This window comes from Pleurodeles waltl, chromosome 3_1 (assembly GCF_031143425.1).
Source record: "Pleurodeles waltl isolate 20211129_DDA chromosome 3_1, aPleWal1.hap1.20221129, whole genome shotgun sequence".
NCBI classification, from domain to species: Eukaryota; Metazoa; Chordata; class Amphibia; order Caudata; family Salamandridae; genus Pleurodeles; species Pleurodeles waltl.
The window spans coordinates 526,569,438-526,596,487 of record NC_090440.1 but is presented as its reverse complement, the minus strand read 5'-3'; positions in this window follow the sequence as shown (position 1 = coordinate 526,596,487).

The window sequence follows — 27,050 nt, the reverse complement described above, 5'->3', positions numbered from 1 at the left end:
ATGTAGTCCAGTAGGCAGCTGATAGTCAACAGTTTATTAGGAAGCATACAACAGATGGTAGATACTGACAGTGTGTTCCCTATGTCCCACAGGTCTCCCACAAGACACCACCACCAGCCACACCGTCCAGGGTGCAGAGGTCAGCCACCAGGCAGCACAGGACCCAGGAGCAGCCACCACAGGGACCTTCACCACCTGACCACAGTCCCCTCCAGATGCACCAGTGGCCATAGAGGATATAGACCCAGCACCTGGTCCCAGCCACAGTGCCAGCCAACAGGACACAGATGCTCCACCGCATCGCAGGCGACGTGTCCATGTCCCTGCAGTGTCCCAGGGAGATGTAGGGGACTCCTCCATGTCCGCCGAGGCAGCACTCATCCAAGGTCAGTGCCTGCAGACAAGGCAAATGAGACTGATATCAGGGGCCATGCCGCGAATGGAAAGGAATCAGACAACAGGGCGGGCACAGGTCCACCCAGAGCTACAAAACCTTAACAGTAAGGTAGGTGACCTTGCGCTCTCCATCAGGCAACTAGTGACTGAACTAGTTACGGAGAGAGAGAGTGCAAGGCGCCGTGACCACCAACTAATCCACCGACTAGACCGCATGGCTGCCTCCATTGTCTGCCTGGCTGTGAATACCACAGGGCTGTCCCGTCGCACAGTCAGTCTACAGGTCGACGTGGGCCACTTTGCCAGCGATGTGGCTCGCGGCCTGGGATGGATAAACCACGCTGTGGACATGATGGAGGCACGACAGGTGGCTAGGGGCGCGGCAGACACGTCGCAAGACAGTGAGGAGGGCTCTACTATCAGTAGTGCTTCTGCCACAGACACCAGGGTCTTGCGTAGTGGAAGTGCACGGCAGGGACCTGCAGACGCTCCAGGCACCAGCCATGCTGGGCGTCCCAGGCGTAGGATGTGAGCTATGCACGTACAAACAATGGAGGCACATGAGGTTAATGTGTCCTCATAGCAGGTGGACTTTTTCAGCCCCGATCAATAGTTCATTTCTATAGTTTTTTGTTTACTTCATTAAAGTTCTTGTTTGTTCCACTTCACACCTGGGCTCTTTGTGTGTGACATTAGTGTGTGTGGTGACAGTTAGCACGTACCTTCCAAAGTATTGGTTTGCAATGTGGTCCCGTCTCTGTCTGCCTTGATTTGCAATGCTTCTATCCCCATGATGGCGATGTTGTAGCTCTTGCTCGTCATCCTCCGAATCTGGGTCTTCAGGGGTGAGATGTAGCCCACGTCTGGTGACAATGTTGGGCAGTATAGCGCATGCGCCAACGATCTTGAATGCTATTATTGGGGCATACTGGAGGGCACCTCCACTTCTGTGGAGGCATCTGAATCCTGCCTTCAACAGTCCAAAGGTCCTTACTATAACATTTCGGGTCCTCCTATGTGCACTGTTGTATCGCCTCTCTGTCTCATTGCTGGGTGTTAAGTACGGGGTAAGTATCCATGGTCGTAGTGCATATGCACTGTCACCTGTTGGGCAAAAATGAACAATGTTAGCTGGGCATGGATGGGTTCTACATTGACCTGTGTGTATGCCTGCAAGGTGTATTCAGCTATACCTAGGAGATATCCGTCTCCAAACTCCCCACGTTCTAGCCGTTGGTGTATCCCACTGTGCCTGAAAATGTAAGAGTCATGTGTACTCCCTGGGAATTTGGCTACCATGTCAGTTATAACATAATGGGCGTCACATACCACCTGGATGTTCAGTGAGTGGGTACACTTCCGGTTGCGGAACAGATATTCCAGATTTGCAGGAGGGCATATTTGTATATGTGTCCCGTCTACACACCCTATTACATGAGGGAAGTTGGCAATCCTGTAGAATTCCAACTTGGTGCTGTTGATTTCTGCCTCATTCCTGGGTAGGTATATGTATCTGGACATGTGTGTGTGAGTATGGCATCTAGGAATGATGTGAAGAACCGTGAGAGTGCACTTTGGGATACCCCACCTGCCACAGCAATGACCCCCTGATAGCTACCCGAGGCCAAGAGGTGCAGTGAGCATAGCACTTGCACATGTGTGGGGATGGCACTGCCGCGCACAGTCTGGCGTTGAAGCTGCGGATTGAGTAGATCTATTAATTCTAATATTGCTGCACTGCTGAGTCTGTATTTATCATAGATCTCCTCCTCAGTTTGTTGGAATGGTGTCTGTCTGGTTCTGTATATCTTCTCCTTTCTCTGGCTCCTCCTCCTCATCTGCTGTGCGGCGTGGGCTCTCCTCCTCCTTGCTATCACATATATCTCCACCATCTTGAGCAACCCAGGTGCCTTCTGGGTCTCCTTTTATACTTTGGTTCTGGTTACCACCTGTTCTGAGTTAGTGGTAAATTGGAAGTGCAAAATGGGCTTTTTGCGACTAGTCGCAATTTGCGAGTGGCTATTTCATATGGTTTGCGGCTTGCAAATTGCGACTTCCTATTTGCGGGTTGCACAATGGGGTCGCAATTTTTGCGAGTCGGTAATGGCTCGCGGCACAATTTGAGATTCGGAAATGGGTTTTTTGCATCCCATTTCCGATTTTGCGGGGTCGCAAATTGCGATTCGAGCCATTTGCGACTCGCAATATTTTGCTACATCTGGCCCTCAGACATTAGCTCTTCGCACCATTGTTCATTAGATTTCAAATTTTCCACATTAGCCGTCTGTTCCATAACCATTACCGGATCCGCAGCATTCGGGTCAAGTGTTATATTCAAGTCCTTTTGATGCTTCCATCCTAGGAGATTCAATGCTTCATCTGTAACATACACTTTACCATGAACTCCATTACCTTTCAATGAAATGTCCATCCACTGCATTCCTAATATTTCTATTCTCCTACCCCCACATCCTACTGCCCTCACGTCTGTCTTCAATAAGTCTTCAACCTTCTTTCTTAATGTTCCTTCAAAGGTCTCCCTCGATATCAGTGTAAATAGGCTTCCAGAGTCCATCAATAGTTTTACAATCACAGAATCTATAGAGACATAGCAGTGTGGTTTTTCCAACTTGCTCGAACTTTCACTTTTCCAATTTCTCACATTCACAGATTCTGCAATCAATTGATCAGACTCAACAACCTCATCAATGGCCAATACAATTTCCTGATGTTCATCTTTCATATCATCCACAGATTTTATACTACTGCTTATTACTTTTCCTTTAGATCTACATACTTTAGCCATGTGACTTTTTGCCACATACCCTACATACCAAAGTTCGTGCTGTACACATAGGACTAGAAGCTATGGGCCATATTTATACTTTTTTAGCGCCGTATTTGCGCCGCTTTTTGACGCAAAAGTGGCACAAATTTACTAAATACAATTGTATTTTGTTAGTTTGCACTGCTTTTGCGTCAAAAAGCAGCAAAAAAGCGGCGCTAAACAAGTATAAATATGGGCCTATGTGTCCTGGACACCCACATCTGAAGCACAAAATGCTCATACTCCTTCTCTCGCCAACTCTTTTTCCTGTGTTCTCTGGTACCCACTCCTGCCTTTTAGCTTTCACTTCCTTTACTTCTACAGTGGTTTCTGCACCTGTATCCTTTACGTAAGTGTTGGTTTTTTCAATCTTCTTCATCTAGGTAGCTGTATGTTCCATGCTCCTGGCTATTTGTATGCAGTCTTCCAACATTGGATCCATGGATAATAATTTTTCCTTTACTTTTTTATTGTTTGTGCAGCGTACTATCTGATCACGTATTAAGGAATCACATAGATCACGAAAGTCACAAGTGACAGCCAAACCTCTCAAAGCTGCCACATATGACATTATATCCTCATCCTGACCTTGAGCACGGGAAAATAATTTATGACGTTCAAATACTATATTCAATTTGAGAGTAAAATGTTTCTCTAACATTTGTAATGACATTTCATAAACTTTTGAAGGCTGACCTTCACCAGTACTCAAAGGTACTTCAGGTAAGTCATCATAAACTCTTCTCCCTTCTGCTCCTAGATGATGAAGTAATATCACTTGTTTTCTTATGGGAGTATACCTATCGCCTGCTATGGCTAGTAAATAAGTAGAAAATATGTTCTTCCATCTCTTCCACGCTATAGTTGGTTCACCTGGTACAGGTAGAAAACATGGCGGTGAAGACATGTTCTGTTCAGCCATCCTGCAAGAAAATGTAAAACAACAAACTATAAAAATGTACTGAAATAGCAATCTAAATTAAGAAATTAAAATAACAATTTAAAACAAGTTAAAATAACAACAACTCTATTGAAATGCTTTATCAGTCATTGTAATTAGAATCTCCTTTTCATGTGAGATACTATTCACTATACAGCCCCTTTAATCTTCCTAGTCCTTCTTCTTTTTCTATCTCCTTTGTCCTTTTCGTAGTCCTTCTTCTCTTTCTATCCGTCAGGCAACAGGAAGTCAAGCAGCAGGAAGTCAGGTTCACCCTGCCACACCCCCAAAGTCGTCAGAAGAACCTCTACTTCATTGTTAGAGAGCACGGGTGATCCGTTTCAGGTAAGCTTCCCGATCTCCGCTTCGTTTTCAATCTACAGCTTGCTCTGTTTCCAGACTTCCGCTCTGGTTTCGATCCACGGCTTGCCCCGCACTCGGAGAGACCAAAACATCTGATCTCTATCGATTAATTACGCATGCAGAACTACGCGTGCTTCTAAAACAACAGCGCGTGGGGCTGTTTGATACAGACTCGCTGCAGACTAATCTCGCACAAAACGAAACGCGATTGCTAGGCAACAGCGCGTGGAGCTTGGTTTCATTTAAAACCCTCCACGCGCGCATCGACCGTTGCTGTCACCAATTAAAGTAAATGTAAGACTGCTTGCCGCTTGTTCCTTGATATGATATTGTCGATTTCAATTCAGGTCTCCACTTTAAATGTAGATTCTGCACTTACTTGACCCGTCGTTCAGTAACTTCCTTCAATAACCAGGGGTTGGGAGTTATGATGTATCACTCTGCCCCCTACGCAGAGTGTTCCTCGCCCCCAACTTATGTAGCAGCCACACGGAAGGGGTTGTTGATATTTATCCTTTATTTCAATAAATAACAGCATGAACATTCAACATAACTCCCAGCTACTTCCGAGACACAGCTTCCTCTCTCCATCACTGCTCCATTCTAAAGCCCCAACCTGGAACCTTCATCCCCATAACATTCTTTCTTTCTTAACATTCTTTCCCACTAGTGAACATGACCCTACAGTTTTCTTTTTGCCAAAGGAGTTAAGTAAAAAAGTAGTTTAGCGTGGTCCAGGGTAATGTTATCACCAGAGTTTCTTTTCTGCAATCAACCAAAAAATATCACAGTCGGGCTAACCTCTATGGCTTGTTCCAAGATATCAGATACAATCTCACCCAGTCTTTGCTAAAATATGTTAATCTTCGACAATCGCAGAACACATGTGCAATGTCTGCTTCGGGCATTCATATTTCTTGCACTAGGTTTCCTTACCTTTGCCTTATACCCTTAGCAGCCCAAATGAATATAGATATCCTTCCGTGAATCTTGACAAGCTCCCTTTTTATAAAGCTGAGTGGAATATTAAGAAACAGGTAAGTTAATTGAGGCAGTATTGACATCTTCACCAGATTTGCACAGCTATACATGGTTAAAGGCAGAGTCTGCCACTTGTTCCTTACTTTGTCATTTTCCTTGCTTACCCTCTCCAAGTAGGCCTTAGCAATTCTTTCTAGGCCCTGGACTATCTTTATCCTCATATATTGTGTTTCTTTTCTGTGTTCCCTGTGCTCCAACTTTAAATTCCAGGTCATAACTTCTGATTTTGTGATGTTAACTTATAATCTAAAAAGCTTCCAAATAGATCCATTTCTATTATTATGTGTGAGAGGGCACTATTTAATCTTGGAGGGGTAAGTCATTACATTGTCTGCATACAGGGCTCTTTTCATTGAGCACATTCCCCATGTAAATGGCTTAATACCTTCATCCATCATTAATCTTTGTGCCAATGGTTCTATATACAAATCAAATAATAGGGGAGAAGGACAACATCCCTACCTAGTCCTTCTAGTTATTTTAACTGATGAAGTTAAACTACCATTCTCAAGTACTCTCGCTCTTACAGAGCAATAGATTAGGGGTGGGCAGTAAACTCCGCTTCGCTCGCAGATTTTGTGGAGTTTTACCCGCTCTGTGCTTAAAGCTCTGAAAAACCCCACGTGGTGTAGCAGAGCAGAGTTTTTCCCTCGTTCACGCTTGCCATCGGTAAGTTGGTGAGTGAGGAAAATCTTACACCAGACAACCTCCCAGCGATATATCTCAATGCGGGTGGTCGCAGATGCTCGCTACCTCTCACTTTCAGAAACCTTCCTTTCATGTTGAGGAAGCTGCAGCTTGAATAGAAAGTCTACTCGAGCGGCAGAAAAGAAGCAGCACCCTCTTGCGCTGCGTGTGGTGCCGTTTGAGCTGATTTTTCAGTGTGGTACAAACAACAGCGCTTAAAATCAGTGTGAACAGGGCGTCCTAACGCACTCCGCTGCTTGAAGAACTCCTTGTAGCACACCTGAGTTTTTTGATCAATTCATTAACTCCACCCAGGCGTACTATAGATCATCTTCAGTACACTATAGAACATCCCTCCAAACCCAAAGTGTTCTAATGTAGTCATTAAATACTCCCAATTAACGTGGTCAAATACCTTGGCTGTGTCTAAGGATAGGGTGGGTAGAGGAGCAGACTGTGCGGATACTAAATCAATTGTACCAATCAATGTATGAGTTAGCTCTCTCAGGTACCTTCAAGACAGAAAGCTCTTCTGGTCTTGATGTATCCCACTTCCCACTACTTTATTTAGACAGTTAGCTAGAATACCTGAAAAACCCCTGTAGTCATAATCTAATAGTGATATGGGACTATATATGAGTAACACTCTGCAGGAGTTTAATCCAGTTTCCATATCAAGGAGATAGTTGTCTCATTTCAAAATGGTGGCAGGAATGCACCCCCAACAAAATACGATTAAACAGTTTTAGCCAGATGGGAATCACTTTATCAATTAAAATGATATACAATTCTTTAGGTATCCCAGGTGGCCCTGCCACTTTCCCTCTTATCAATTTCTTAATTGCTGCTAACACTTCTGTCCCTGTTATCTTCTGGTTTAAAAATTGTTGTTGTTTAAGAGTGAGCCTGGGCAACGTTTAATATTTCAACCCATTTCCTAACATTTCTTTATTTAGGGTATTTTCTTCTGAGTATAACACTTGAAAGAACCTAACAAAAGCTTCCTCTATGCCCTGGTTATCCTCTACACACAATTTTATTTTTTCGTCCAATATCTCTTTGATATCGTTCTTCTTCCTATCTAGTTTAGTCTTCCAAGCTAATCACTTTCCATCCATTTCTCTATACTGAAAATTACTGACTCTACTCGCTTTCCACTGTTGCCTCTCTTTCTACCCATTTTTGCTCTAAGTTTTACTTGACATTCCATCAATGCTTGTCCTATCCTGTGTTGTATGGGACAGGTGCTTTTAGTACCACCTCTAGGTTATTACTTCCCCCCTCTGGTAGTATAACCTCCTATTTCTCCTTTCTGTTAAGGGCCACTGATTAACAAAGCAGCACCCCCCTGAGGGAAGCTTTATAGGCACCCCATACTATTGCAATCTGTCCTGTCTCTAGATTCCAACCCAAAAAAAATCTTCAGTTTTTCTTTGAATCTCCAGCACCAACTCTGGCTGAAAAATACGTTTTCTATTAAGTGTCCATCTTATGAATTTCTTCTGACCTGGCAAATTAATTTTTATTAAATGAAATGAAAAAGATTTATAGAGTTCAAACAAATGCCCAAAGACTTCAAGGCACTAATGACTGTTGATCCTAAAGGAAGTTAGGTCGGTGGAAATAGAAAATTACTGATCACAGAGACCTTGGGCTTTCAGTTAGAGAGTGAAAAGCCAAGTTTTTAAAGGCCTTTCGGAATGGATTATGAGCCTGGAGGCTAGTAATGAAGCCAGGAAGCGAGTTCCGGAGCTTGGATGCAGACATCAAAAAGGCTCTGCATTCCCGCCTTGCCTTTTGGAATTCATGGACAACCACATGGTTATGGCTTGAAGACCGGAGCTTCTGGAGGGAATGTACCATTGGAACATAGCTCTAATGCCTCCAGGCCCAGTGTTAAGCAATGTCTTGTGAACAATGCATAGAGCTTTCAAGATAATACATTTGTTCACTGGTAGCCAATATAGCTTAACTATCCCTGCTGAGACTGATTGATATTTAGGAATACTGAAGATCAGCCATGCCACCGCATTTCGAACCAGTTGTAACTTAGTCATTGCAGTCTTGTTGATATCCAGGTAATGCGCATTGCAATAGTCCATCCTGTATAAGATCAATGCCAGTGCCACTTACTTGCATGCTGAGAGGGGATATAAGGAAACACATTCCTGAGAATCCTGATAGTCCAAAAAATAGGTCGAAACTGGCTCATTAACCTAAAGGTCAAATTACAGGTTTTTGCCTAGCGACACACCAAGGGTATTTTGCAGAATGGGTGGGCGTGGTTAGTGTGTCCAGCATTTCTGGCCACCAGGAATCGATCCATATGGAAGGGTTGACTACCAAAGATGAAGGCCTCCGTCTTGTCTCCATTGAGTCTGAGGAAGTTTTTGCTCATCCAGATGGCTACTTTCTGCATGCAGTTTTTGAAGTTGGTGGAGATGGCCTCCGTATCCTGGGTAAGTGACACAATTATTTGTATGTCATCAGGATATGAAAGCCTGTAGTACAAAAGACCTTATGAGCTTAGCCAGTGGAGAGACATATAGGTTGAATGATATAGGGCTCAGGGAGGAGCCCTGAGGAACCCCACATGGCAGGGTGATAGGCTCAGAGCAGAATTGATTCAGAAATACCATCTGCAACCTGTCACTAAGAAAGGATGTTAGGAGCTCTAGTGTTGGATCTGTGACCCTCGGGTGCTGCAGTCGTCCCACAAACCGGGTCAGGGAGATGCTGTCAAAGCCAGTGGGTAGATCAAAAGAGATCAGTGCTGCAGCCTGCCCTGCAACCACCATGGTTTAAATGTTGTTGACTGCTGAAGCTAGTGCAGTTTCGGTCCCATGGTTACTCCTGAGCCCAAACTGTGTGGCATCCAGCAGTTCATGTTGATCCAGATATACTATCAACTGGGAGTTCAGGTGCTTTTCCACATTTTTTTAAAGGGGTGGGCAGCAGGGAGATTGGATGGTAGGTTTTTGAATCAGTGGGGTCCAGTATCTAGACTGCAGTTTTTTCCACAGTTGTGGGAAATATTTTGAAATGATGGGTTGTTCAAGGTTGCTATCAGATGTGAAGCAATGGTCTTGTCTTCCAATTGCAGAATCTTGGAGAACAAGGTTCAAATGGAGAACCTGATTTCATACTGAGAAGATGAAGCTTCGTTTGCTCATGTGTCAGGACGGTAAAGCAGGACAGGGATGCTTTCAGACTCTCCCTGGTTCCAATAGTCTCTGACCGGCTTGATTCGGCATGGATGTCCCTTTGCTACGGAGTAAGGGACTCTGCATTGAGAAGATCAGGTTCTTTATAAATATTCAGCATTTTTTGTATGAAAAAACTCATTATTCAGTTGCAAAAATCCTGAGATCCCTCTCTGCTGGAAGGGCCTGAGGGTGCAGAAAGCAGGTTAATTAGCTTGAAGCGATCTCTAAAAGATTTGGTTGACTCAAGTTTATTGTTACAGTAGGGAGATTTCTCTTCCTTAGTGGCTGTTTTGTATTCAGCCAGAAAAGACTTGTAAATGGCTATTTCCTGTGGGTCATAGCTTTTTCACCAGGCCTGTTCTTGGTGACAACAGTCCTGTCTTAAAAGTCTGAGTCAAATAAATGAATTTGAAGATGCTTTAACATTTGAATCCTGCCTGCCTCCCCCCTTCTTGCAAGAAAGTAATTGATCCTAAAGTTGTGTTGGTACTTCTGACTATGCAACATATAGACCCTCATTAAGACATTGGCGGTAATCACTGCCTACCGCCGCGGCGACAGCCGCCAAAACACCGTCGCCACGGCAACCTACCGTCTGCCATATTATGACTGTAGCCAGAACTCTGGCAGAAGGCTGGCGGAATTCTGGCTACGGTTAAGGCGGCGGATGGCAGTAAGGTGGCGCTGCTGCCAGCAGCAGCGCCACACCAGTAGACCGCCACAGACCGTATCATGACCCATGATACGGCCTGGTGGTGTTCTGCTGGCGGACGCTGCTGCTGGCAGCAGCGGCGCGTCCCGTCTCCTGCCGGAGGACCCCCTGCAAACAGGTAAGTCAGGTGCTCCAACAGGGAGGGGTGGGGGTGTTGTGTGGTGGTGGGGGTGTGTATGTTTCTGTGTGCATGCATGCAGGTGTGAGGTGTGTGGAATGTGTGTGTGCATGAATGGGTGTGTTTGCGTTTATGTTGTGTGGTGTGAATGCGTGTGTGCTAGAATGTATGTCAGTGTGTGTTGCTGTGTGTGTGAATGTATGTATGCATGCATGCGTGAATGTGGGTATGAGTGTGTGTATGCGTGTCTATGTTGGTGCGTGAATGTGTGTGTATGTCGTGAGGGGGTTGGGATGGGGAGGAGGAGGGTACGGGAGGACTCTGGGAGGGGGGTGGGGGTGTGGTAGACCCCTATCAGTGTCTGGGAAGGAATTCCCTGGCACTGATAGTGCCCACCGCCATGGTTTTCATGGCGGTAAGATTGCCACGAAAACCATGGCGGTAGGCGTGGTCATAATTCCACGGGTGGGACAGTGACTGCCACCTGGCTGGAGACTGAAGTCTCCAGCCCGGCGGCTGTTACCGCCCTGGCAGACGGAGTGGTACAATGGCGGTTTGGCTTGGGCCAAACTGCCAATGTCATATTTTGGGGAAAGGTACCGCCAGCCTGTTGGCAGTACCTTTCTCCAAAATAATGCCATCCTCCAGGAACTTAATGAGGGCCATAGTCTCTGCCTTCCCCGTTCTCCTCCGCCATGCGTCACATAAATTTAGGTTATCAAGCATAGACAAAAGATAATCTTGCATTTGTGGGGAGATGTACAGTAATTAAAATATATATAAGTATTGGGGACCTCAATACTAAGAGGTTATTAAAGAGTTGCGTTAAGGGGTTGACATCATCAATAGTAGGTCCGTAGCTGACCAACATAAATACATTTTGTCAAGTTTTATCCTCAACAATTACCCAATGATCACCCTCTTCAGACCAGTACTACACTATCTCAATGCCTGTGTCTCCCCGAAGAATAAAAGCTACTTCTTTAGTGCTATGCTTCTGATCAGTGGCCGCCACGTGTTCTACCCAGCTCTGTTTTAGCATAAGATCTCTGCACTCAGGCCACAGTAGAGGAGTTTCCTGCAACAAAATCACCTGTGCTCCATTTCCTTTTGGAGAATGCAAAATATGCTGTTATTTATTTTTAACCCATAGACTGTTCACATTCCAACATAGAATGGACAGAACTGGCAGGACTTAATCTCCTGTGGGTGGTTGGGAACATGGCTGCCAGCTTGAAGCAGCCAGTCAGGATCTCTTTCCATTAGGACAATGCTAACTTCCACCTCTCTCCTCCCCCTCTTTGACTCTCCTCTTTCAGGAGCGATGGATGATGTTCGCCTGCAGGTAGTTTCACCTTCTAGAGTCCGCTTAGTGGCACCTGACACCCTGTAGAATGTTCGCTTATGCTGGAGTTTGGATTGAGCTGGTTATAGCCGGTAGAGGGGCTTGACAGAGGACGTCGAGCCGCACGTCTCCTTCCATGCAACGCTGGTAGAATCAGTAGAGGCTATGCACTTACTGAGAATGTGAGGGTGGTGTCAAAAGACCTAGCTGCGGCCTCCAAGAAACCATGCTGCATGGGCTGAGGGACACACTGATGCAAGGTCAGTGGGCTTTGAAAGATGAGAGAAAGAACAGGAGAGGCTGAAGTGAGAAGGTGACTCACTCTATGGAAGCAAACAACTGTGCCCAGGGGCAGTTAAAGTGTATAAGGTCTATAGAGGCATTTAGTTGAGCTATGGAGCCCACAGAGGCACATAGAATTCAGCTAAAAATGAGGGTGAATTAGGTTGTAAGGAGAAGATACATCCTTAGATTAGTGAATTTTTCAGCAGTAGATTCAGTGGTGGGTAAGGAAAGGGGGCAGCAGGAGAGCGGTGGATTGCCTATACCAAAGCCGACATTGAGACAACCTAAGTGGTGTACAGAAAGAGCTCCACTAAACAGTGGACAGGTATCTGCTTATAAGTCTGCTAAACAGGCCACAAAAGGCACTAGAGTTACGCCATCCTTGAAATTCTTTTTTAAGGTGAAATCAAGTGAGGGAGCCCAGGCTGTGAGTTTTAGACGGATAGGAAAAGAATTTAACAGCATGGTGGGGATCAGCGACGCGAGTAGAGACAAGGGACAAGAAGCCTGGTACAACAATGAGTGAGTGGCATGGCAGGAGAAGGGGGAGGAAGAATATATATACCTGTAATTGATCTGTTTGACACCATCAAAGTACAAATGCTGGTGTAAAAGGTAAACACTGACCCTGGCCCTGAGCCTGTAAGAGGTTTAGGAGTAGGCTCAGTAGGAGGGAGAAGGGAGAGTCCACTGGAAGTTGAGAGGGAAGTGAGAGGAGCATAAGAAGGCTTACAAAAAAAAAGAGTAAACAATAGCAAACTTATCAGTGGAAATACAGAGTTGAGTCTCCATTTCTGAAACAAACCAAAGGGAGAATCGTGAGGCCTGTGCCAAGTTTGTAGAAAAAAATTTGAAGAATAAAATTGATGGCCTGACACAACATACTGTTGAAAAAAGAGTTTGGGAGGTTAGTGGATAGGCCAGTACTAACACAAAAGAAAGTCACACGTTGAGACAGAAAGGAAAATAACTCACAAATAAGCTTGTGAAACTGGAGAATAATGCAAGGCAGAATTACATTAGAATTTTGAATGTTGCTGAAGGAGCTGAAGGGGGAATTGAAGCTCTGTATAGTAAATCTTTTACAAGAAGCACTGCCAGAGGCAACTGCTGCAGCTGATCCCATGCACGAGATTCAGGCAATACACAGGATTCTGTTTAAGCCGCATCCATTGTGGGAGTAGCCCCCAAAAACCATCATATGCTTTGTGTCATATGCTGTGAAAGAAAATATTTTAGCCTCTGTCTTGAAAGAAATGAGCCTTAGGGCTTAAGGCATAACCTTCTCGGGTGTAGTCTGGCCACGGACACTGATGGCCACCTGATTCCAGAGCTCTGCGTGCCAGCAGGCCCTGGACGGAGGCGGGGGCACCTTGGGGGCAATGAGGACTACCATCTGCGACCCAAGGGACTCTGCCGATGGTGTGATCCAGCCGGGTGGCTAGGAGAGGGGCCTCTCACCACGGGCGCCTGTCTCCACGCCCAGCCACAAAAGAGAGGCCTAGTTGGCTGAACGTGGCAGCAACATCGCATACCAACCAGGCGAGGCTGGCTGAGCGCAAGGGGCACACTACAGGGACGACGGCCCCCTGCTTTCACCACTGCAACAGGCATCTGGGGTGTTCCCTGTTGGACACTTCCACCCAACACTGCATTGGGAGCCATGGCAGGCTAGAGTCCTGGGCCCTTGGGGGACTTACTGGATGTAGCTCCTGCAGTTCAGAAGTGCAACAGGCCGTGGGTGGCCCTGTCCGGAGGGGGGGACCCGAATGCCTCCCGGGACTAATCCCACAGTAACGTCAGGAGCCTCCAGCACATCTCTGCCTACTCCCCCCGGGGACCAGCATTATCTTCACCTGGTGGTCCATCGCGGATCCAGGTATGCGAGAGGGCCCGCAGAAGAACAGTCACATGCCTCAGCCATTGACTCTCCTGGGGTGGTACGGACCAAGGCTTTTCCGGGGCGGCACACGGACCGAGCATGGGGGTACACTAGGAGGTGAATATCTGCCCATCCTCGCACCTGACAACCCTGCCTGCCTCTCATGCAGCACCACCTGTAAGGACTTGCAGAGAGATGAAAGTGAATGAGCCAAGATCGGATTGCAGCTGCACCGCTCAGAGGGGACCCAATTGAAGCCAGAGACCCAGGGTGGCACGCCGTGTCACCTTTCACCAATTCTGAATGTTGGACGATGAACAAGAGGTGACCCGGGGAGCATCCTCATCCCTCCTTTGAGCGAGGGTGTAGAAGTGTTGATACCCCCACACCTGAAGGATGACCGTGGCCCCCACCTGGGTTGCAGTGCTGAACAGGACAGGACCAGGCCATGGACAGCAACCGTGTCTTCACACAGCCATTGCGACTTAGGGACCTGCCCCCCGCACCCCCTTGCTGCACCGTAACATGTATACCTGCCAATAACACAGCCCCCAGAACACAGATCTACGGTACTGACCCCAGAGACCTGGCCTGGAGATGCCCAACGGCCAATTTGCTGGTAAACCTTCTATTAAGCCCACATGGCAACTGCTCTTCTCTGAAGCCCTTCAACACTCATGATTAATTACCTCTTCCAAGGGACCACAACCAGTAGACTTGCCCACCACCTCAGTTAGCCCAGCACAGAACACTACTATGGAACGCATACTCCAGGAAATTCCACTCCAGGCTGTGGGTCGCAGACTGGAAGGAATGGACTCTACTATCTCTACGTTGGCGGCTGAGACTAAATCCATGCACCTGGATATTGTGGGTTTTCAGTCCTGAGTGAGCAGGCTGGAGAAGTGTGTAACGACAATGCCACCTTAATACCATGCCGGAATGAGATCAAGAACTCCTCAACCTACGCAGTAAGCTCATTGACCTAGAGGACGGGAGCTGCAGAGACAATGTCAGTTTTTTTAGTTTGCCGGAACAATTGGAGGGGTCAGACATCCAAGACTTTCTTTGGAACACCCCCTATACAATTACAGGCCTAACCTTTGACCCTCCATTGGAGTTCCAGAGTGCGCATCGCCTGGGCTCACGGCGACAAGATGGCCCAACTCGACCCCACCCGAGTATTGCCTGCCTACTGCGCCATGGACAGATCTGTCAACTCCTTATGGCAGCTCGCATCTGTGGTCAATTCAGAACTGAGGGATACGAGGACCGAACTGCTGCAGACTTCTCGAAGGAGGCCAACTACCGTTGCAAGGCATTGCTGTCACTTTGATCCCAACTCCGCCAAATGGACGTGAAATAAGTGTGAACCAGTGCAAATGTGGATCACTGAAAACAGCAAGTCAAAGGTCTTCTACGACCCAGAAGATCTACGGCTCTTTTTGAACGGCCATGAACACAATCTCCCTGGACCTGTCCTCAAGGCACACCAAACAACTCCCCCCCCCCACCCTGGAAGCACCACCTTCACATGCCTCCCCAGAAAGACAGAATCGATGGAATGGTGATCCTCATCATAGAGGAAGGGACCTGGAGAGGTTTTCGAGACCCCACATCTTGTTCTCCTCTAAAGCCTTTCCACATCTCCAACTGAAATCTTAGTGGCTGTGTGGTTCCTGTATGCACAACTACGGGCGCAGTTTCATCCCAGAGGGTACTGTGGGTGGCTGCGAAGGCAACCATTTGTGAGCAAATGATGCGTGATGCAGCGCAGGCCAACAAGCAAAGGATAGCTCACCAGGCAGAACTGGAGGGCAACATTGTGCATCTTACTCAACAGTACACAGCCCAACCCTCACTACCAGCATACCAGCATCTGGAGTGAGCCTGTGTGGCCCTCAACAAACTATATATGTCCCAGGCCGAATATGGACTGCAACCCCAGTAGAGATGCCTCTATGAACAGGGGGAAAAGGCTGGCAGGCTCTCAGCAGCTCAGCTTTGCTAGAGGATAGCCACACAGGCCACCCGCTATTTTGTCCTCCAATGGCGAGCTTCTTACCCGATCACAGAATATTGTCAATGGGTTTGCGACATTCTACCACCGTCTTCACACGCAAATGGTGGCTAGCCCTGTCCAAGTGGAGGTCTTTCTGGAGGGGGTTTGCCTCCCCCACCTGTCGGCTATGGTTGATGGGGAGATTAGCAAGATCAAAATAGCACAGGCCATATCTTATCTCCCATACCCTAAATCACCAAGGGAGGACGGCTTCCCTGTGGAATTTTACAGATGGGCCGGTGAGGAGGTAGTCAACACCATATATCGAAGCCCTCTGAGGCTAACCGAGAGGGATCACTGGGCTCCATCTCAAACAGAGCAGTGATTGTGGTTATTCCCTAACCCGGGCGGAACCCCCTTCTCTGTGGCAGTTATCGACCCATTTCCCTTCTGAATGGAGATATCAAAATACTTGCCAGCGTCCTGGTGGCCCGCTTACGCAAGGTTTTCCCATCCTTAATACATCACACACAAGTGGGGTTCCTCCCAGGACGCACCTCTAGAGACCCTCTTCGCACCCTCTCGCACGCCCTGTGGGAAGCCAGGAACATGCCAGATGAAGCCTTAGCTTTTTCCCTCACGCTCAAAAAACACATTTGACCATATCGAATGGGACTACTTGTTTGCAACCCTGCAGAAATTTGGTCTGGGCAATCAATTCATTGCCAAAGTACAACTGCTGTACAATCGCCCCATGGCGCAGGTCAACTGTAGTGGTTTTCTTTCAGAACCTTTTCTAATATGCAGAGGGACGAGACAACGCTGCCCACTCTGGCCACTCTTATTTCTGCTAGCCATGTAACCGTTAGTGGCCATGTCTGCCAATCTCCCCTCCTTACTGGAATACCCTTGCAGGGGGGAGTGTCCAAACTTTACCTTTATGCAGATGACATCCTACTCACCTTGGCAGACTTAGGCCACTCCCTCCCGGCCTTACTGGAGATCATTGATGGCTTTGCAACCCTATCTGGGTATCGGGTGAACTGGGACAAGAGAGAAGCGCTGCCTCTCTCCGATCACCACCACGCGGGCAGCGATCCACAATTTCCATTTCCGGTGGACGCTGCTTCGCCTCAAATAACTGGGAACCCTCGTTAACCGAGGATTAGAACACATGGTAGTGGACAATCTAGACCCACTCATTGCCCGTATGAATATGGATTTTGAGAAATGGTCTCACCTAGGACTTTCCATGTGGGGCAGGGTACAGGCAGTGAGGATGGTTACATTACTATGCTTCAGCTATGTGCTAGGTATGCTACTCATCCAAGCGCCTCTTTCATCCCTTAGACTGATTGGTACAGCGATCAGAGCTTTTGTGTGGGGTTCCTCCCGGTTCCGTTTATCGTCAGCTTATCTAATGGTGTGCCGCCCCTGCTTCATCTTTCCCAGTTAGCGTATATGCTGGCCAAGGTACAGGATTCACCACAATGGGTCATTATGAAATGAATGTTGCTATCCAGCCAGGGAGAACTCAGTGTCTTGTACAGAGTCGGTCCCGGCAACCCGATGTTGAGGGCGATGCATGCAGGCTGGTGCAGGGCACACCGCCTTCTTGACATACACCCTTCTTTCCACTCACGGGCATCTTTGTGGGGAAATGTCAGCCTACGTGTTGGAGGAGCCACCCTCCATTGGGTGCAGTAGAGTGAAGCCGGAATTGAAAGTTTGGACCAGATCATTGAGAATGGTGAGATTAAATCATTTCCAAGCCTGAGAGAGGAATATGGCCTCCACCCCATCAGGACTGGCGATACCTGCAACTCAAACATTGTCTCCGAGGTAGCATGAGAGCCAGTCCCTGGACCCTCCAGGTCTCTCCTATACTGAACTTACCTTAAGACGTGGGGCTGCATTAAGGGTGTGATGGCGAGTATATTTGATGTCCTTACACATCATCTTCATTCGCAGCCCTTCCATGACAATGTACGCTCTAAATGGCAGATACGTCTCCAGGCAGAGTTCGAAATGGAGATATAATGGTGGTCCTGGACAGAAGTACCCAGAAAGCCCACCTGAAGTTTTGTCTTTTTAAAATAATTCATGATTGCTACTGGACTTCTGTAAATTTGCACAGAACTGCTGGCAATTCACGGAGACCTGATGTGATTTGACCCACATCCTATGCAACTGCCTTTAGATCCGGCCCTTCTGGAGTGATGTAGGCTCCACTTTTGGTAATTCCATGCCCCTCGAATGCTCTCTCCTCTCAGCCATACTCTTGCGCAATATGAGAGACCTTCCTGACCTGTCCCAACCGCAACGCTGCTCACTACATACGGCCCTCGCGACGGCCAAGATCTGTATCCTTTGTCACTGGGGATCCCCTGCCCCTCCCACACCGGAGGAGTGGATGGTGGCAATGGTCTGGACCACCACACATGAACGTGTCATCTACCACATACAAGACCAAACCACCCTATATAGGCAGACATGGGAGCCATTTCTCACCTGGGACTCATAGTGTACTTATCACCCAACCACTCCAACCAATGGCGCTAGTGTCACAATTACCGCTCTCAACCTTCCCTGCCCCTCTACCCGCCACACCCACCTCCTCCCCTCCCCTCACCACACCCCCCTCTTGGCAGGTATCCCTATGGTCCGCCTCCAATTTAGTCCCTGCCCCTTCCTTCTTCCACCCTCTCTCCTGCCCTCTTCCCTAGTAATCCCCCTTATCTCTCCAGATCACACTGGACACTGGATGTCTCTCTTCTTCTTCTTCCTCCTTATGCTTCTTCTTCTCTTTCCTCTTCTTCAGCCTCTTCTGCGTTCCCTTCTTCATCACCATCCACTTCAACTTGTCCCTACTCTAACCTACTCCCCTCTATTCCACTCCACTTTGCCTTGCCTCACTTCGGCCTACATCCCTTTTCTTTATTTTACTATACTACACCCTGCTTTACGCTACTCTTCTTTACTTTATTTCACTCTTCTCTAACTCACTTTGCTTCACTATACACTACTATCTATCATCACCTCTCAAACCCAGTCCCACTGGCCTTTCACATCGGCTCTTTCCCACATCCTTGCTCCCATTTCCACCTCCCCTCTACCATGGTGTGGTCTCCATGCCTTGTATTGATAGCGTAAAGGCTCACAGCCACAGCCTGCCACATAATACTACTTCCTTTGCTCCTCCCTACTCTGGCTTAGCTGCCATATACTCACCTCTCACCCTTTCCCCCATGGTATCCTGCCACCCAGCCTGATAGACAGACTGCTTAGCTTCCTCTCTGGCCATGGGCTTTCGGACATTACTTTTGGACTTATCTAGGAACCAGGATCCTCCAGCACCTAGTTCAATACCCTCCTGACATACCCCAAGGTTCCATTTGCCCCGTACCTTACTGCCCCGCCTGGCATCTTTACACCTTCCCCGCGGTTTACCCTCCCCTCACCATTTCTTCCCTTTTATCTCCTTTTGCATACCTGCTGCTGACTGCCATTGTTACTTGTGTATTGCTTTAAGGTAATCTGTAACCTGTACTCATATACTATTATATTTCTCCAATAAAAAAATACAACACAAAATAAAGATATAACCTCCTCCATCAGATCTGACATCCCATGCTCCAAGGAAGACATGCAGTGGAATTAGCCAAACGTATGGAAGCGTTGAAGAAGTGTGAGCTAGTGCACAACTTAGATTTCCAGCAATGCAGAAAGTTATGCAGGACAACAAGATGTATGATTTTACTGAACCAGAAGAGGTTGATACCTTTATACAGCATTTTAAATTGGGTTGAGAAAATCTTTAGATTCAATGTTGAAAAATATGTAATGCCCGAAGGAGATCTCAAAACAAGGTACAGTCTGTGCTCAAAAGATGGGTGAGGGTTCCCACAGTAGTGGGTGTAGGATAACAAGAGGTGGGAAACAGATGGGGAAAAATGGAAAAAACAAATGTCACCTATTAGTAGTGACATGAAGCTAAGTAAACCACTGACCAGATTAATTAGAGGACACCAGTATGTGTGAATGTGAATATAGGGACTGATGATATAAGGAAGGTAAGGTATACAAGCATCACACCAAGAACAAATATAGGAAATGAGCCACAAACAATCAGCAGAAGAGTGGTAAAATTATGGTATGTAGGCAGTGGTGCAATTTAGAGCACACTGTCACAAATCTATTACTACAGTGTGGTGTGGAAGTGCACTGTCTCTTACAGACAGCACATTTTCCATTGAAATAGCTGCACATTTCCCCCTAGCATTCAGTTTTACTGATAAAACAATACAGCACACAAATAATGTGTGGAAATCAGTTTTTTTTGCAAATATTTACCATTTGTTCATGACCAAATAAAGGCCCTCATTACGACCCTGGCGGTGGGTCATAAAATGGCGGTAATACCGCCAACAGGCTGGTGGAATTACCGCCAGATTATGACCATGGCGGTGATATCTCCGATAGACAGCCAATGTACCACACCGACCACCAGGGCGGAAACAACTGTCACCACCGTGGTAGCCGCCTTCAGCCAGGCGGAAGACAAAGTACCGCCCACCATATTTTGACACCCGATTCCTCCACCTTTTCCAGGGCGGTACCAATGCCATCAAAAGCCTGGCAGAAATACTTCACAGAAGAGAAAGGACCCACCATTGGAGACACAGGGAAGAACCATGCCACCATGGAACAGGAACTGCAAGTCTTTACGATGATCTTCTAAGTTATGCTCCACCTGGAACACCCAATGCTGGCAAAGATGACGAAAGTGAGTACAGCTGCCTAGCACACAAGGGAGGGTGGGAGGAAAAAGAGAGTGACACACACACGCACCACACACACCTGACATACACAAGCCATACACACAACCATACGCATTACAAAAACAATTTGACCACGAAAATCTGCAGAATAATGCAAAGGCAACAGGAATTTACGAAAATGATGGTAATCAGTCCAATAAGAAATTCAACAATCTGATTTGGCCATGAAACAGATATGTACACCTGTATAAAAAAGGGACACTGCCCAGTTCATAGTTCAAAGGGCCCACGTGGCCACAGTCCAAGGCCCCACTCAAATCCTGCACCAATCCGGATAGAACACTTTAGAGGCATCAGTGTTCAAATAGGCAGGCACCTCAGGAGGGGCGGGGGCACCTCAGCCAGATACAGGAACAAGGCCACTGGTGCTGGAGGGGGAAACATGCCCTGTGCTTTATCCTGGGGAGTGCAAGTCCACAGTCTCTCAAGTGGGTGTCTTGCCCACTGGTTCTGGAGGGGGCAACATGCCCTGTGCTTTGTCCTGGGGAGTGCAAGGCCACAGTCTCTCAAGTGGGTGTCTTTCCCACTGGTTCTTGAGGGGGCAACATGCCCTGTGCTTTGTCATGAGAAGTGCAAGGCCACAGTCTCTCAAGTGGGCGTCTTTCCCACGGTTTTGGTGGGGGCAGGCCGCACAGCAGCCCTTGGAGGCTTGGCTATATGGCGTCCGCCGGTGGTGATGGCTGCACTGTGGTGGTGGTTGTGGGAGGCTCATGCTCAGCCCCTCACTCTCAGATGGCGGAACTGTGGTGGTGGTTGTAGGAGGCTCCTGCCCAGCCCTGGCACCTTCTGATGGCTGCACTGTGGTGGTGGTTGTGGGAGGCTCCTGCTCAGCCCCTGGACCCTCTGATGGCTGCACTGTGGTGGTGGTTGTGAGAGCCTCCTGCTCAGCCCCTGCACCCTCTGATGGCTGCACTGTGGTGGTGGTTGTGGGAGGCTCCTGCTCAGCCCCTGCACCTTCTGATGGCTGCACAGTGGTGGTGGTTGGGGGAGGCTCCTGCTCAACCCCTGCACTCTCTGAATGCCGCACAACCACTGTTGGTGGTGGGGGCCCTGTGACAGCTACTTGTGGTGGCGGTGTTTGGCTGGCAGCTTCTGCTGGCGTAGATTGCCTCCTCTCTTCCTGCTCATGGGTTGGGGATCCCTTCCTGGCACTGGTCAATGGGCTCTTCCCCCATCTGCCTGCTGGTGCAGACTCCTTACCCTTCTTTCCAGCTGTTGCAGGCTCTTTCCCCTTCTTTCCATCTGGTGCAGTCTCCTTCCCCTTCTTTGCAGCTGGTGCAGGCTCCTTCCCCTTCTTTCCAGCTGGTGCAGGCTCCTTCCCCTTCAGTATTGTTGGCCTGGAATCCTTACCACAATGAGTAGGTGGTGCTACCACTGGGACCGTGGACTGTTTGGCTGAGGTGCTGGGCTGGGTCCTTGCTACCCTGCCCATACATGCAGAAGGGGGGAAGGGGGAGGGAAGAGGACAATCGTGGAAAGGAAAAGCTTTTTAGGGACGTTGGGGCAGGAAGAGGGAGGAGTAATCTGAGTGGAGGATGAGGGAGTGGTTGTTGGAGGTTTTGTCTGCTGGATGTAGGTGCATGGGCTGTATGTTGTTGTGAGATGGATGTCTGTTGGGTGTCTGAGTGCTTGCGTTTGTGTACTTTAGGAGGGGGGACAGACACGGTGGGAGAGGATACAGGGGACGCGTGCATGGATGTTGTGGAGGTGACTGCCAGTGAGGTGTGTGTTCTGCTTGGTGTGGTGGTGATGCTGGTAGTGGATATTGATGTAGTGCATGCAGGTGTGAGTGTAGATGCAACTGGTTGGGAGGTAGAGGAGGAGGAGGGGAGACCGTGGAGATATTAGTCTGCCTGTGTGCTTGGAATGGGTTGGGGTTGAGGAGAATGGGACTGGGAAGTGGAAGTTGGAGGGGGAAAAGTTAAAACAGGGACAATGGCTGCCATCAGAGAGGAGGCCAGAGTCTGAATCGACGTCAGTTGGGCCACCAATCCACCATGAATGCCCTCCAGGAATGCATTTGATTGCTGCATCTGGGCTGCCAGCCCCTGGATGGCATTCACAATGGTTGTTTGCCCTGCAGAGATGGATCTCAGGAGGTCAATAGCCTCCTCACTCAGGGCAGCAGGGATCACTGGGGCAGGGCCTGAGGTGCCTGGGATGAAGGAGATGCCCACCCTCTTGGGTGAGTGGGCACGGGCAACTCTCTGACGGGCTACAGGGAGGGGGGTGGTGGTACGGGGGTGGCCTAGGGGCCCCCAAAGACACATAACCACCACCCGGATACCACCCCACCAGACATAAGTTGTAATGATAGCCACTGTACTCACCCCCTTGTGGCAGCTGTGATGCCCTCAAGCGCCCATCCAGCTCAGCGTAGGCCACCGCCAGTGTGCGGGCCATCGGGGGGTCAGGGTCCGATGGGCACCCCTTCCTCATTGGGAGGCCATCCCCAGCTGCGCCTCTGCGGTCTTTCGTGCCCAACGTCTCTGGTCCTCCCACTGTTTTGAACAGTGGGGGCTCTACCTGCCATAGACCCCCAGGGTCTGCACGACCTTGGCGATGGCACATCATTTTTCCTTCTTTTGATGGGCGGTGACCTGCAGAGGCAATACAGACAGGAGAACACCATTAGACAAACAGTCCAGCCTGTCACACAAATAGCACGCCATACCCGTTTGCATCACCATTGGCACACACATAGCCCAGCCCACAACATGTACACCGCCAAGAGGACATCCACCCACCCCCTTACACGAGGCCTTCACGCACAACTCCAAACATTCATGCCACATGCATTGTGCACAAGGTGTACTCACCTGTTGATCTGGAGGCCCATACAGCAGTCCGTACTGGGGTAGGACCCCATCCACCAGTCGCTTCAGCTCCTCAGAAGTGAAGACTGGTGCCCTGTCCCTGGTCACACGGGCCATGGTAGGTTCCAGACACAGGCCATAGCAGCACATGCAGTGTAGGTCCTCTCCTATGGAAGGTCAGGAAACAAGTGAGGAATCAGGTAGAAAATAGCAGTCACATCCGCAGCGGTGTATACCGTCACCGCCGGCGTGGATCACCATTGGTCACTGTACCCCATAGGTCCCAATATTAACCAATGAGGAATTGCACGGCGGTTCACGACTGCATAGCGCCACAGTGCACAATGTCAGCGGCATTACCTCACTTCCACCTGTCCCTACACACAGGACAGGCGGTCGCCATTTCAGGGGGGGTGAACAGGTCTATAGATCATAGCTGCGTCACAGGATAAATAGCCACATACTTCACTAATTACACTGTCTCATAACATGTTTGCACATTGCGGACTGAAGTTGTGGCTCCATTGTTCAGTTGATGACAGCCTACTCACTCTTGTGTCCCTTAGATACTTACCGCTGTGGATGAATTGGAGATGGAGACATACTCCCGTGTACAGACCCCTGGTGGACTTGGCTACACTGGAGGACAGGCACATAATACTGATCTATAGACTGGTCAGGGCCACAATCACAGAGCTGTGTGCCAAATTGAAGCCTGAACTGATATCTGCTGTCCGTCACCCTACTAGGATACCCCCTCTTGTGCAAGTGCTATCAGTGCTCCATTTCCTGGCAACTGGTTCTTTCCAAGTGACAGTGGGCTTGGCAGCAGGAATTTCACAGCCAATGTTCCCAGGCATGCTAACTAGAGTGTTGTTTGCCCTGATAAAACACATGTGCAGTTACATTGCTTTCTCCCAGGGTGAGGATTTGGCCACTGTGAAGGCCGGATTCTATGCAATGGGACATATCCCCAATATAATTGGTGCGACTGATGGAACACATATTGCAATTGTGCCCTCCCGCCAGAATGAACAGGTGTTCAAGAATCCACTCCATGACTGTGCAGATGGTTTGCTTGGCGGATCAGTACATCTCCCACGTCAATGCTAAGTATCCTGGGTCGGTGAATGATGCCTTTGTCCTAGGGAATAGCAGCATCCCAAATGTGATGTCCCAACTACAGAGGCACAGGGTGTGGCTATTAGGTGAGCCCTGGTTCCCACTCAGTCTATGTTGGTGTATGCCTATGGTGTTGGCCATATAGGATAGTGTCTGGCTAAATGTTGTCCCTCAGTGGTCTGGTTACCCAAACCTATCATGGCTGCTGACCTCTGTGAGGAATGCCAGGACAAGGGCAGAAGAACGTTATAATGAGGCACATGGGTGAACTAGAAGGATCATTTAAAGGACCTGAAGGCCAGGTTCAGGTTCCTCCATCTAACAGGTAGATCCCTGTGCTACGCACCCAAGAAGGTCTGCCAGATAGTAGTGGCATGCTGCATGTTGCACAACGGGGCCTTCAGACGCCATGTACCTTTTCTGCAGGAGGAGGAGACTGGAGATGCCCCTGTGGCTGCAGTGGACCCTGAGGACAGTGAGGATGAGGAGGTAGAGGATGAGGATGTGGACAGCAGAACATCTGTGATAAGTCAGTACTTCCAATGACACACAGGTGAGACAGTGCAACTTTACATTTCTATGACTATTATATTCTGTGTTGAATTGCCATGTTGGCATTACCCACTTATTTGCCCTACTTACTGTTACCTCTGGGCATTCATTTTGTAGTTGTTGGTAATATGACACATTCTCCTGGTGTGATCACAACAGCCAGCTACTCGTCATTAATTCTATGCTCCTTCTATGTACAGTTCTTTTGCAATGATTGTAGCTGTTTCATTCAATACAATTTTGCATTACGTGAAATACTAGTAGTCAAGTTTTTTCCAAGGGTGTTTATTGTAGTGCTAAAATATAGAGGGGAAAGTGCAATGGAACGGGGTGATGATGGAGGAAAGTCCAGGGTATTTATCCAGTCTGTTTGTAGCACAGGTGCATTTTCCATGGAGACATAGGAATGGGAGCAATGGCAGTTCAAGGTGGACAAGGTGAATGAGTTGGACACAAGGGGGACAATCAGGAGAGTCTCATTTCCTGGCGGTGGTCTTGGCAAGTGTCTCTGGTTTCTGTCTGGTTCGCAGGGAGCGTTTGAGGGGTGGTTCACCTTCTGCAGGGGGAGGGGTGCTGGTGGCCTGTTGGCCTTGTGGCGGGGCCTGCTGGCCACTAGCGGCAGCAGAAGTGGAGGGCTGTTAAGATGACTGGCTAGTGGTAGGGGCCCGCTGGTGTGACACTACCTCCCTCATGATGTTGGCCATGTCTGCCAGCACCCCTGCTGTGGAGACCAGGGTGGTGTTAATGGCCTGCAAGTCCTCCCTGACCCCCTGATACTGTCCCTTCTGCAGCCGCCTGCTCTCCTGCACGTTGTCTAGGATATGGCCCATTGTGTCTTGGGAATGTTAATAGGCTCCCAGGATCCCAGAGAGTGCCTCCTAGAGAGTTGGTTCCCTGGTCCTGTCCTCCCCCTGCAGCACAGCAGTGCTCTCAGTGTCCCAGTTTGCCTGTGCCTCTGTCCCCTGAACGGTGTGCCCACTGCCACTTACCCCAGGTCCCTAATTGTCTTGTGCATGAGGTGTGGCCTGGTATCCCTGTACAGGTGGGCACATTGATGATTGACGTGTCCTGGGGCAGAGGTGTGGGTACTCTGGGTGGTGCTGTGGTGTTAGTTCCTGATGGGTGAGTCTCTGTGGTGGTCTGTGACTGGGCTTGGGTGACCCACTGTCCAGTGATCCCTGATGTGCCAGGTAGATCATCCAGATCGTCCACTGTCTTCACTGTGGACCTCTTCTGTTGGGGGACTGGATCGTGGTGGCATCTCCTCTCCAGTGACATTGGCTGGGGTACCTGTGGGGATGTAAATGATGTATTATGCTTCAGGTGTGTTACATTTATACTTCTGTAGCTTCCCCTCTATGGTTGTTGTTCCCCTTCCAGCTTTTGCTTGTGTATGTTGGCGTATAGTGGTTAGGATAGTTTCCCTATGCTGTGCATGCTTTGGTGATGAGTGTCCATGCAGGGCTGGGAGCGGTGTCCATGCATTGGTACATCATGCAGCGCTTGGCATTGGAAATAGTGTGATGTGATGGTGGAGTGTGTGGAATGGAGTGGAGTGATGGGAGTGAGGGTGTGGGTATGTGATGGCGTGCAGGTATGGGGGGTGATAATTGTTCAAAGTTGACTTACCAGTGTCCAGTCCTCCGCCAACTCCGGCGAGTCCCTCAGGATGCTGTATTGCCAGTACCTGCTCCTCCCATGCTGTGAGTTGTGGGGGAGGAGGTAGGGGTCCACCGCCAGTCCTCTGTATAGCGAGCTAGTGTTTTGCTGCTATGGAAAGTACCTTCCCCCGTAGGTCGTTCCACCTCTTCCTGATGTCATCCCATGTCCTTGGGTGCTGTCCCACAGCGTCGACCCTGTCCACAATTCTCTGCCAAAGTTCCATCTTCCTTGCTATTGATATTTGCTGCACCTG